We start from the raw sequence: 12,478 nt of genomic DNA on the forward strand, positions 1-12,478 counted from the left end.
TTTTAAAATTTAACATGTAACATAAGTCATTATATGTTACAATAAGTTATTCTAATTTTCATAGAGTATTGTGTGTGTTTATAGATATATGAATAAAGAATATAAGTGTAAATACAACCCAAACAAAAATACAAATATATAAATGTATTGCAACTATATGCAGATATATAAAAAATTAATAATAAATTGTAAATGTAAAATAACATAAATTGATACAATATATAATACAAGTAATACTGTATATATTTTATTAAAAATATTATAGGAAATGGATATAAAATAGATTTAAATATGGATGTGATATATCTATCTATCTATATATATCTATCATTTGTTTTATAATATGATAAATATAAATATAAAAAAAAATTTAGGTAGTTTAAAATAATGGATGGTTTTGTTTTTTCTTTGCCAAAGCAGGGGTTTTAGTGTAAAAATTACAAATACAAATAATACAAAGGTAGAAATATAAGCATAGAAATATATCATAAACACATTAAAGATTTATATGAAAATTAGAAATATAAGTAAAAATAAATATATGGTAAATATACTTATGGTAAAGATATGGTAAATAATTAAGAAAATAATTCCCGTATATTTTTGAATAAAGTGCATATTAAATATAGTTATTAATATAATGCATCAATATAAACTATAAATATATATAAAATATCAACTATCTATAAGAAGGAATAAAAGCTCTGTGTCACGTGCAGCAGTAGAAAATTTCAGGCTCCCAGGGAATAAATAGTTTTCTTTAAATCATTTTCGTTTTGGATTTTTTTTTTTTACTCCCGGGTAGCCTGAAAGTTACTACTGCTGCTCTTTTATTCTAAAGGTGGAAAGGAAAACCAAGATCAGAAATACAAGAAAGGGGAAGGGAAGGGAAGGAAGGGAAGCAGGAGAGCAAGAGGGAAGGGAAGTGGTGAAAAACAGAGTGAAAAAAAGTAAAAAGAGTTGGAGGGAAAAAGAGAGGGCATTCGGGAGGAGCGGTGCTGCCTCAGGTCCTTCCCCGCCCTGGGGCGAAGGACCCGTTTGATGCCCGGGAAGGACTGCAGCTCCCGGTGGCTCCCGGGGGACGGAGCCGTGACTGTCAGCCCGAGACTCCAACTCCCGGCAGGCCCTGCTGCCGGCGCGGCGTGTGACGCAACGGCTGACGCGGCACATGAGTGGCTGCCAGCCCGAGACTCCAACTCCCGGCAGGCCCTGCTGCCGGCGCGGCGTGTGACGCAACGGCCGACGCGGCGCGGCATTTTTCTCTAAATCGGCAGTAAATACAGCTGAGTAAAATTAGCTTGGTTTTCTTCCTTCTTTTGTAACTGAACTGTTTTTATTAAAAATCCTATTTGAATATGTAGAAAAAGTGGGGATGTCCTGTAATATATCGTAGCTTTTCTTGTTTACAGGGTGCTCACAAAGCATGCGTCCCTTAGAGTCCCACGGAAAGGTTCTCAGTGCGCTCTCTATCAAGGTATGTATTTACAAATAAGTGATCCCTTGAGATATTTGCCTGTGTACCTTTTCCTGTAATTCAGAGCTTGCGTTCTGTGGGTTGTATGATAAACCTGTAAAACATGTAAGAATGGTTTTGCAAGTCTGAATCGTTGAAGGCAGCAATAAGTGGATTTAGAGCCTGTTCTTGAGCAGACAAAGGGAAAAAGTGTGACTTTGATGCTGAACTTGTCATTTTTCATTTGACTTGTCTTGAATGATTTAGGAATAGAGAGAACTAGAAAAAGAGAGAAATAGAATTGATTATTGGGCACTCCTCAAATGCTCACCATGATTCAGTGTAGAGCCAAAGGGAAGGGTGATGGAAGAGAGCTCTGTGCTTTGGAAGGAAATAAATTTAAACCTGATCTCCACACAGAGTCTCACTAACTTCTTTTGTTTTAAAATACAAAATACGATTAGGAAGTGTTGGAAGTTAGTGTTTTGGGAAAGAAACGGCAGTTCCACAGAACATTCCTTTGAACAGAGGCTCTGGGAAGGATTCATGTTGTAAGTGCTGTCACTGCAATCAGTTGGTGGTTCAGCCTTGAAACGTGCGCTTGCCCTTCTATAAAGCACTGTTTTGTTTGCCTTTCAGTGCTCTGAGTCTTGATAAATTGGAGAAGAGCCCAAGAGAAATTTTTCATCCCTTGATATAAAAGGTAGGAAGTGACTATTTTTGGTTTGGTTCTTTTTCTTTATTATTTTCTGGAAATAAAAGTAATTAAGTATAGGTACTACTGGTTTGTTTCTTCCAATAGCAGGTGATAACAATAGTAGTAGTAATAGTAAAAATAAAAATAGAAATAATAATAATAATAGTAATGTAATACTACTTAAACTGTCTTTATCCATTGGACTGGCCATTTCAAATCAAAACTTCTAAACACAAATCAAACCATCATCCTTGTAGAATCTTTCACAGCAGTGGGCTAAAGATCCTGGTTTTGTTGACAGGATTTATTGGTTCTGGAAGAGCAAGAGGGAAGTACAAGCCTAACTACTTCTAGCTCACAGACCCGTCCAGTGAACCCAGCTTTGTGTTTTGGTGGGCTTGTGATGACTTTGAAATCAATTGCTGATTCCAGTAAAAAAAATTCATGTCTTTTGAACGTGACAGCAGAAATAACTTTAGGCACCAACTGAATAATAATAGATCACCAGTTTAAGTTAAAAATTCATGCTAGACTATCAAAATTTAAAGGTAAATTATTATGTATTAGGTGATGGTATAAAGTGTATGTTCTAATGTGTAATGCAAAGATGCATACATACCTGAAAGTCCTTAGAGGAAACAAATTTTTATGTCTGCTGTTTGACTGTTTACCATACGATATTTGGTTTTATTTCCCAGGGATCAGTGAATTTTAACTTTGGAGTCCTCTATGCTAAGGATGCTCAGCTTACAGATGGTGAAATATTCAGTAATGGTGAGGGTTTCACCTTCTCTTTAATTGCTATGCTGATCTGAATAAGAAGAAAAACAAAAGCAAGAGAAAAAATGGATGGTTTATTATTTTTTACGCTGTTACGTTTGTTTCCTCAGTATTTGCTGCAGCTCTGCGAACCCAAGCTTTGGGTTCCTTCTGTCCCACTGGGAGTTGCCCAATTTGGTTGCATCTGGTGAAATTCACCCTGAGACCTTACAGAAGCAGCTGCAACTACGTGAGAGCCATTTGCAGTTCTCTCCAGACACCTGGAGAATGGGTGACGTTTCTGAGGATCCGGCGAGCGTGCTTCTATCAAAACTCAGTCTGTGAAATTTCTGGGGAAAACCCTTCTGTGTCCTAAAGGGTTCAAACTCTGGTGAGGATCCAGTTATCAGGTGCTCACCTGGATGGTTCCAGCTCCCAAAGGTAACACTTGTACTCTTGCCCTGTAGTTTACATCTATTGTATTTTTGTTAATTTGCAAGATTTTTTGTCTTTGCAAAATCTTGTGCATTTCACTCTTTGGAACCTCTCAGATGGTTCTTTGGTGCAGCACCACCCCATGGGACACTTGGCTGCTGTCCTGAAGGGTTTGGTCGCTAGAATTGTAAATCCTGGAGAGTTTATAAGTCTTCTGTCCCCAGGGAGGTATCATGCTTGGTTTACTTTTGTTCTGTTGGTTAGGCGCTGCTTCTCGTTGCAAGTACGAATTTCAAACTGCCCTGTTCTTATTTTAACTGTTTTCCTGGTTCTCTCCGCATGGCAGGGAAAGACTCTCGTATCCTTGTCGTCGGGCTCGGTGCTGTCCAAGAAGACACAGAGACTACAAAAACCATAAGAAGCAAAATATGACTGCAGGGAAAAGAAGCTGGAGAGAACAGAAGGTGATATTGTTATCCTTACCCTGTATTAGAAACATCCGCTGTGCTTTGATGCTGGCAGCTGCCAGGGGCTTGTTAGCTCTTTGTAGGCAGGTGTAGGTGTTCACTTGTAGTTTTTTTCTCTGGACAAGTCAATTCAAACTTTGCTCAGCTGATATTTGCAGATTACTCTCTAGCACAGTCCAGCATGACATTTTTGAATGTTGTAAAAATACCATGTTACTTGGAAATTGCTAATGAAGAGAAGCTTTAGGGGAAAATAAGATGCCAGGGTTGGGAGATGTGAGAAGAAGTGTGTGGGGACGTTAGACTGAAGTAAAGCACACTTGAAGCTGGACTGGCACGCTGGCAGGTCCCCTATTAAACAGTAGTGCTGAGATTAGCCTGGGGGTTGCCCATTGTTTCTGTAGAAATCAATGTTTCCTGGTCTTCAGAGGTAAGCTGCTTTGAAAAGCTGGAAGGTGTAGCATGCTGACAATCCCCGTGCTTTGGATTAAAAGTAGATTTCAGAAGGGTCCTAAGCTTTTGTCTTTTCCTAGAAGTTGATGTAATCCTGTCGAGGAGTTTTTAGTTCTGTGTTGCCATGTCATCCATCAGAGCCCTGTTGTACTAATCATCATAAAAGTACAAAGCAAAAAATCAGACCCTGTCCCAACCACTTAGAGCCCAGAACACGATTTCCTCGGGCTGCCATTTGTGTGCCATCGGTACTCACCACGAATTGACCCCTCTGGCTCTGACACAGCACCTGGATGCTGACGGAAGGGGGCTGGTCACAGACCCTCGAGGTGCCTGTCCCACAGGGAGGGAGAGGACGAGGCAGTGTGGCCTGCAGGGAGGGTGTCGTCCCCAGAGAGCAGCCGGTGACTCCATGCCTGCCCGGGGCTCCGGGTGCACCCTCGGGGTGGACGCCTGCCCTCAGGTTTCCCTCTGGGCACCCGGGGAGGGAACCAGGTCCATCCGTGTGGCAGCTGCAGGGCTTGCAGGCTCTGGGCCCTGGAGCCGAGTGAGCCTGAGCTGCTGCATGCTTGCTGTGAGCTTTGGGGTGAGGGTGCATCACTGCAGGCCTGGGATGGATTGAAATGCACTGAGGAAACCAGAGGGAGGAGGGAGGGAGGGAAATGCTCTGTTAACATGTGCCAATTCTTCTGTCAGACTCATCACGGCGGGACAGCGTGAAGACTGAAAGTGTAAGAAGATGTGGAGGGAAACAGAGAATCTGACAGGAGCAGCGGACGCACAAGTGCACGAATTTTGCTTTTTGCTTGGATGTAAACTCAGGAGTTGAAAGGAATTTGGGAGTGAGAAGGGACATTTCAGAAGGAGAAGAAGAAAAAGAAGTTGTTGTTGTTGTTGCTACAGTCCTGGCAAAAGCTTTTGTTCTAGGTAATAAAAGAAGTTAGTTTAAAAAACAAAAAGGAAAAATGTAGTGTTTTTTTTTTACTTCACTATGATATTCATTGGTGGTATATGGTGTGTTGTTTTATTTCTTGGTATTATTAACTCTGTGTAAATTGTTTTTTGAGTGAAGCTGACTTTCTGGATGGGTTGGTTTGTATTTGAGGCAGGATTAATTTCCATAGGGTTCTTTCATAGATTTCTGATGGGTATTTCTGGGATTTTGGTTTTGTTTACTGTATGTATAAACCTAGAGCTTTGGTAGGGCCAGCTGGGCTGCTGGAGTTTTGGGTGTGAATTTATTAGATGGCTTTTGTTAAATGCAGTTTTTAATTTTTGAAATGTTTTTCAGTGTAGTGGTTTTAAGGTGGTTTTTAAGAATTCAATGTATTGTTTTATTTTGTTTGTAGTTGGTGTATGATAAGGGATGTGGTGTGACTTCTTGAAGGCTATGGTTTTGGTGTTCCTAAGTTCTGATTTCTTTCTGGTTCGATAGTTTTTTTATTTTTATTTTTTGGGACAGGAGCATTTATATGGTGGGTTTTATAGGCAATATGTTTTTTAATTTAGGTAGTGATATTTTTTAGTATTTTAATAGTTTAGGTTTTTTATTTTCATGGTTTTAATTTTTTTTTTTATTTTTTCAAATAACTTTGATAGATCATAGGTTATTATTTGTGCATTAGCATAAAGGTAGAGCTTTGGGGACTTTTTTTAGTAATGTTTAGGGTCAGTCGTGCAGTTTTGAGTCTAGTGAGTTGGTTTGATTTAATTTTTATTGGGTGTTTGTTTTTATTAGCAGTTGTGTCATTTTCAAGGTGTGTTTGAGTTTTTTGGGGTTTTTGAGATACTGGTTTAGGAGGAAGTTTATGATGAGCATGTGCGGAGGTTTTGGGCTACTTTATAGTGGGATTTAAAATTTATTTACAGTTAGGTTTATTTGAGTTTTTATTAGGGTTCAGTGTTGTGGGATGTTTGTTCCGTTAGTAATAGAAATAGGTTTTGTTTTGCTGTGCTGCGATGGGATGGGCGTGTGCTGCATGCCGGTGCTGACAAAGGTACAGTATTGTTGTGGTTCTGGTGTGTCGGGTTAATGAACTTCTATGGTTTAATATAGAGATGAAAATAAAAATAAATATAAATTTAAAAATAAATATAAAATTAGAGTGGTAAACATAAATATAGATAACAGATACATACGTAAAACTATAATATATGGTATATAATTGTAACGTATTATCACACAGATAAATGATAGTCTATTTTATATATATATATACACAAAGATATATAAATATAGATTGTAAATATAAAAATATTTAAATAGAGTTAAAGTAAATTGGGGGGGTTTATTTAGGTTATAGGCTGGGGTTTTTAAATGATAGAAATAAAATATAAATTCAGATATACAAATATATATAGAAATACAAATATCTATACATATTTAATTTAAACAAATATAAGTAAGAAAAATATATAATACAGAAAATATACATCTATGATTATATTAGAAGGTATTCTCTCTAATATATATAATATCTATTAATAAAATAAATAAAAATATCCATATGAATATCATTATAATTTTGAAAAATAAATTTACTTCCTGCATTTTAAATCTGGTTCAAATAAAGGGGTGTCCTTGGTTTTTATTTGGTTAGAGGCAGGAGTTTTATTTTAAATAATATAAGTAATATAGAAATGTGGATCTTAAGATAGAAATATATAATAAATATATAAAGAGAAATTGCTGAAGTATGAATATAAATTTATATATAAATATATGTAAGTAATATGAAGAGTTGTAGTACAGAATATAAATAACATTTTACGGGAATATAAATATAAAAATATGTAAATATAGTTTAAAAGAAAGGGAATGTTTTGGCTTTTATTTAAGTAGAGGCAGGGGTTTTATTTTGAATATTATAAGTGTTAGAGAAGTAAAAATCTTGACGCAGAAATATTTAATCAATGTATAAAAATATGTATAAAAATATAGAAATAACTACTCGCATCAGATGTAATATAGAATGTAAATTTATTCATAACTTGACATTGGTAAAGATAAATGTATAAGTAAGCAATAGACATTAATATACATTATTATAAATACAAATAGAAATATAAAAATCAGACATAAGGATAAAAGCTATTTAAATATTTTTTAAAAGAAAGGGTTGGGGTCTTTTTTATTATTGGGGTAGAGGCAGGGCTTTTATTTTAAATAATATGAATGTAGATATTATTGTTATCTATTTCTAAATATTGAGATATAAAATCAAGATATAAATATATATACATAAACACAAAATAGAAGTAAATATAAATAATAGGAATAGATGTAATGGAGAATACAAATAAGAGTATACATTAGTATACATTTTAAATGTAAAAGTGAATATGAACCTGGAAAATAGAACTTTAAAAAATATTTAAATGCAGTTGAGAAGACTGAGGTTCTTTTTGGCTTTAATGTGGGTAGAGGCAGGGGTTTTATTTTAAAAAATGTAAGTGTTACAGATGGAAAAATCCTAACACAGAAAGATATAATATATATATAAAGATCTGAATAAAAGTATATAAAAATATAAGTAATAGGAACACATGTAACATAGAATATAAATTTATAAATAAATCGCTAAATATGAATGCGAAATCGATCATACATCAGTAAACATTTTAAATATAAATTTGAAAAATATTTTTTAAAAAAATTTAAATAGAGTTGAAATGAAAGGGGGTTTTATTTGCCATGTATGGGGTAGAGGCAGGGGTTTTATTTTGAGTACTGTGAGTGTTACAGAAGTAAAAATCTTAACAGAAATATATACTTACTATGTAAAAATATTTATAAAAATATACAAATAAATTTAAGTTTTAGGGATATATGCAATATGGAATAGAAATGTATTTATAAAAAGAAATGTATAAATGGACAATGTACATCAATATACATTGTAAATAGAAATGTGAATATTAATATGAAAAAATAATATATCTATTATTATATAAAAAGGTATTCTCTCCAATATATATAATATCTATAAATATAACAAATGAAAATTACAAATATAGATGTGAATAAAATTATGACAAACAAAATTATTTTTAAAATTTTAAATGTGTTTTAAAGAAAGGGGTGTCTTTGCTTTTTATTTCGTTAGAGGCAGGGGTTTTATTTTAAATAATATAAGTACTATAGAAATGTAAATCGACATACAGAAATATATAATAAATATATAGAGATATAAAGATATAATACCAAATGATGAATAGAAATAGAAACCTATGTAAGTAACATGAAGATATGCAATATATAATATAATTTTTATTATACAGTAATATAAATTCTAAATATAAATGCAAATATAAATATGAAAAATATATGATGGGGGCTCGGAGCAGCCCAGGTGTGAGCTGTGAGGATGATGGGGGCGTGGAGCAGCCCAGGTGTGAGTGTGAGGATGATGGGGGCTCGGAGCAGCCCAGGTGTGAGTGTGAGGATGATGAGGGGCCGGCTCCTGCCGGGGCGAGGCTGTTTTAGGGGGAGGCTTTGCCTCAGCTCCCTTTTGCATGGAGCTGCTGAGTGGAGGGGTTTATGGGGCGCTCCCGGCGCTGTCTCATGGAAGGACTGCGAGAGCTTCCCACAGGGTCGGGGGGAACACCTGGAGCTGCGCTTGGGTACGTGGAGCATCGCTTAAAGGAGGTGCCGAGGGAGGAATCTTTGTGCCGGGGAGCAGCAGCCGAAGAGGTGAGCCCGTGTGGGTTTGGAGCGGGGAATTTTGTCCTTCCCCTTTGCAATTTCATCTTGCCAGTCCCTCCCCGGATCCCCAGGAACAAAAATGGAGCTTATGAGGACAAAAGGGATTAAGGAGAAGGAAGCAGCTCCTCTTCTTTTATTGTCTGCGTTTGACCTGAGGGGATCCCTCTTCACTTGTGGTTTTAAGGGTGTTGATTGCAGGAAAAGCTGCCTTTTCCAGGCTGTTAGGGGTATCCCTGGGGTGACAGGGAATCCCTGCGTTCTATTCTAAGGGGAATGGGAAAAGTATTCTTGTGGTATTATGGGTTTGATTTGAAGGCAGCCACCCCATTTGCACCACCCTCGGGTTTAAATGGAGGGGGCAGCCCTGGTGTCCCTCCTTTTCAAGGGTTGGAATGGAGGTCGAAATCGCCCTTTCCCATCAGTCGAAGGCTTTCATTTGGGGAGCGCCCCTTCTTTTCTGCTCTCCTAGGGGGTGAAATTTTAGGGGAGAATGCATTTCTTTGCCCTTGTTGAAGTGAGGTGCGCCCCGTCTGCGGTTTCGGGGTTGGCTTGCGGGAAGCCGCAGCTCCGGCAGCGTTTGCAGGGCTGCAATGGGGCTGTGCCGCTGCATTGGAGGGCGCTCCCCGTGCCCGCGGCCCGGCCCGGAACGTTCCCGCTCGGGCAGCTGCCGGGGCGCACGGGGGATTCGGCGCGGCCGGGCCGGCCAAGAGTGGCAGGGGCGGAGCCGCGCCGGTGCGAGCCGTGCGGAGCCGAGCGGAGCAGGGCCGGGCCGGCCAAGGGCGGCAGAGGCGGCACGGGCGCTGCTGCGCCAGCCCGGGCGGTGCCGGCCGCTCCGGGCGCGGGGCTCGGGCGCTGCCGGTAGCCCCGGGCCCGGTGCCGGCCCCGCCGGGCAGGGGCAGCGGGCGGGGCTCCCCGGGACGGCGCCGGCCCCGCGTGCCGGAGCAGCCGCCGCAGGAGCCGCTTTCGTGCCGGGAGCCGCGCTCCGTCCGGGGCCGGCAGCGAGCGTGGGGTTCGGCCGCTCCAAGTTCGGCGGTGCCGTGGCTCGGAGGTGCTTTGGAGTCGTTGATTGCATCGCTGGGTTCGGTTTGCAGCGGGTGTACGCTAAGGGATACGGTGTTCTTCCTGAGCGGCACGGTTCTCGGTGCCGGTAGGGATGATAAAGGTTCGTTTCGGATTGGGTTTTGTAGTCGGATATATATTTGTTTGGCGGGGTGTTATGTTTAGAAGGGCGCGCAATGGTTTTTCCGGGTCGTAGCGCGAAGCAGCGGTTCGGATTTTAATTCTGTTGCGGTGGCTTTTATTAGCGTGAGTGTGTAGTGTTTGTTTTGGGGGGCTTGAGGTAGCATCGTGTCGTTCATAGCAGCGGGTTTTTAATCTCGATAATTGCATGTGTGTTTATCGTCTTCCAGGGCTTTTATTTGTTTGGTTTGTTTGATTGTAGTGTATGTTTTATGGTTACGGGTAATTTGGGGGACATTGTTTATGGTTACGTTTGTCTTTAGTCTTTGTGTTTGTTTCTAGGTGGTATTTTTATTTTGATAGCTTGAGGCACTATGGGTTTATTCAGTTGGGAATAATTTTTTTGTTGCAGATTTAAGTTTATCCGGTTTTTGGTATTATTCTTGTTGTTGGTTTCTTTATTTTCTTTTTTTGGTTGTTGTTGTTGTTGTCTTTTAATGTATTTGAGTATTGTTTATCAGGGTTTATTTTGGGAACATGGGTATTTATATGGTGGGTTTTTAAAGTATTTATTTATTTGGGTAGTTAATTTCTTAGTTTTTAGTGGTTGAGATGTTTTTCCATTTTGTCAATTAGTTCAGGTTTTAAAGTTATTTTTACAGAGGATTGTTTATTCCTTGAGTTAGTGTAGAGGTAGAATTTTGTTGGGTTTTTTTTCAGTAACGTCGTTCAGGGTGAGTGGCACTGGCTTGAGTTGAGTAGATTGGTTTGACTTTTTTTTAGTACTTTTTGTAATTTGCTGTGTGTGTTTCTATAGGATTTTCTTTTATTTTGGTTCCATTTTTCTGCCGTGATGAGAATTGTTACTGAAAAGAGTGTTCTTTGTTTTTTCGCTGACACTTGTTTGGCTGTTGGAGGTATCTTGATGTTTTTGGAAGATATTGGTGGGAATTTGATGCTGTTTGTTCTGTCATTTCATCTAGGAATTGGATTTTAAATATATAATTATGACTCTAACTATATTGAAACAAAAGAAATTGATGTGTAGCAATGGGAATGAGCCAATTTTATTTTTATATATTCGGTCAATTTTTAAAATTTAACATGTAACATAAGTCATTATATGTTACAATAAGTTATTCTAATTTTCATAGAGTATTGTGTGTGTTTATAGATATATGAATAAAGAATATAAGTGTAAATACAACCCAAACAAAAATACAAATATATAAATGTATTGCAACTATATGCAGATATATAAAAAATTATTAATAAATTGTAAATGTAAAATAACATAAATTGATACAATATATAATACAAGTAATACTGTATATATTTTATTAAAAATATTATAGGAAATGGATATAAAATAGATTTAAATATGGATGTGATATATCTATCTATCTATATATATCTATCATTTGTTGTATATTATGATAAATATAAATATAAAAAAAATTTAGGTAGTTTAAAATAATGGATGGTTTTGTTTTTTCTTTGCCAAAGCAGGGGTTTTAGTGTAAAAATTACAAATACAAATAATACAAAGGTAGAAATATAAGCATAGAAATATATCATAAACACATTAAAGATTTATATGAAAATTAGAAATATAAGGAAAAATAAGTTGTAGCAGTAGATATGGTAAATAATTAAGAAAATAATTCCCGTATATTTTTTAATAAAGTGCATATTAAATATAGTTATTAATATAATGCATCAATATAAACTATAAATATATATAAAATATCAACTATCTATAAGAAGGAATAAAAGCTCTGTGTCACGTGCAGCAGTAGAAAATTTCAGGCTCCCAGGGAATAAATAGTTTTCTTTAAATCATTTTCGTTTTGGATTTTTTTTTTTTACTCCCGGGTAGCCTGAAAGTTACTACTGCTGCTCTTTTATTCTAAAGGTGGAAAGGAAAACCAAGATCAGAAATACAAGAAAGGGGAAGGGAAGGGAAGGAAGGGAAGCAGGAGAGCAAGAGGGAAGGGAAGTGGTGAAAAACAGAGTGAAAAAAAGTAAAAAGAGTTGGAGGGAAAAAGAGAGGGCATTCGGGAGGAGCGGTGCTGCCTCAGGTCCTTCCCCGCCCTGGGGCGAAGGACCCGTTTGATGCCCGGGAAGGACTGCAGCTCCCGGTGGCTCCCGGGGGACGGAGCCGTGACTGTCAGCCCGAGACTCCAACGCCCGGCAGGCCCTGCTGCCGGCGCGGCGTGTGACGCAACGGCTGACGCGGCACATGAGTGGCTGCCAGCCCGAGACTCCAACTCCCGGCAGGCCCTGCTGCCGGCGCGGCGTGTGACGCAACGGCCGACGCGGCGCGGCAT

The 12,478-nt window shown here is 38.3% G+C and overlaps 1 long non-coding RNA gene across 2 annotated transcripts; it reads left to right on the forward strand.

Annotated features, from left to right (window-relative positions):
* Positions 1-1,256: 1,256 nt before the first annotated feature.
* LOC134419783 (uncharacterized) lies at positions 1,257-5,217 on the forward strand. Of its 2 annotated transcripts, XR_010028161.1 has the most exons (6): positions 1,257-1,474; positions 2,093-2,156; positions 2,849-2,924; positions 3,041-3,350; positions 3,691-3,808; positions 4,961-5,217. It is a non-coding gene; the product is annotated as an uncharacterized LOC134419783 (long non-coding RNA). The 2 variants fall into 2 exon arrangements; XR_010028160.1 differs by lacking the exon at positions 4,961-5,217 and having other exon boundaries at positions 3,691-4,766.
* The last annotated feature ends 7,261 nt before the right edge of the window (positions 5,218-12,478 follow it).

The sequence above is a fragment of the Melospiza melodia genome, chromosome 6, assembly GCF_035770615.1.
Source record: "Melospiza melodia melodia isolate bMelMel2 chromosome 6, bMelMel2.pri, whole genome shotgun sequence".
Taxonomy (NCBI): domain Eukaryota; kingdom Metazoa; phylum Chordata; class Aves; order Passeriformes; family Passerellidae; genus Melospiza; species Melospiza melodia.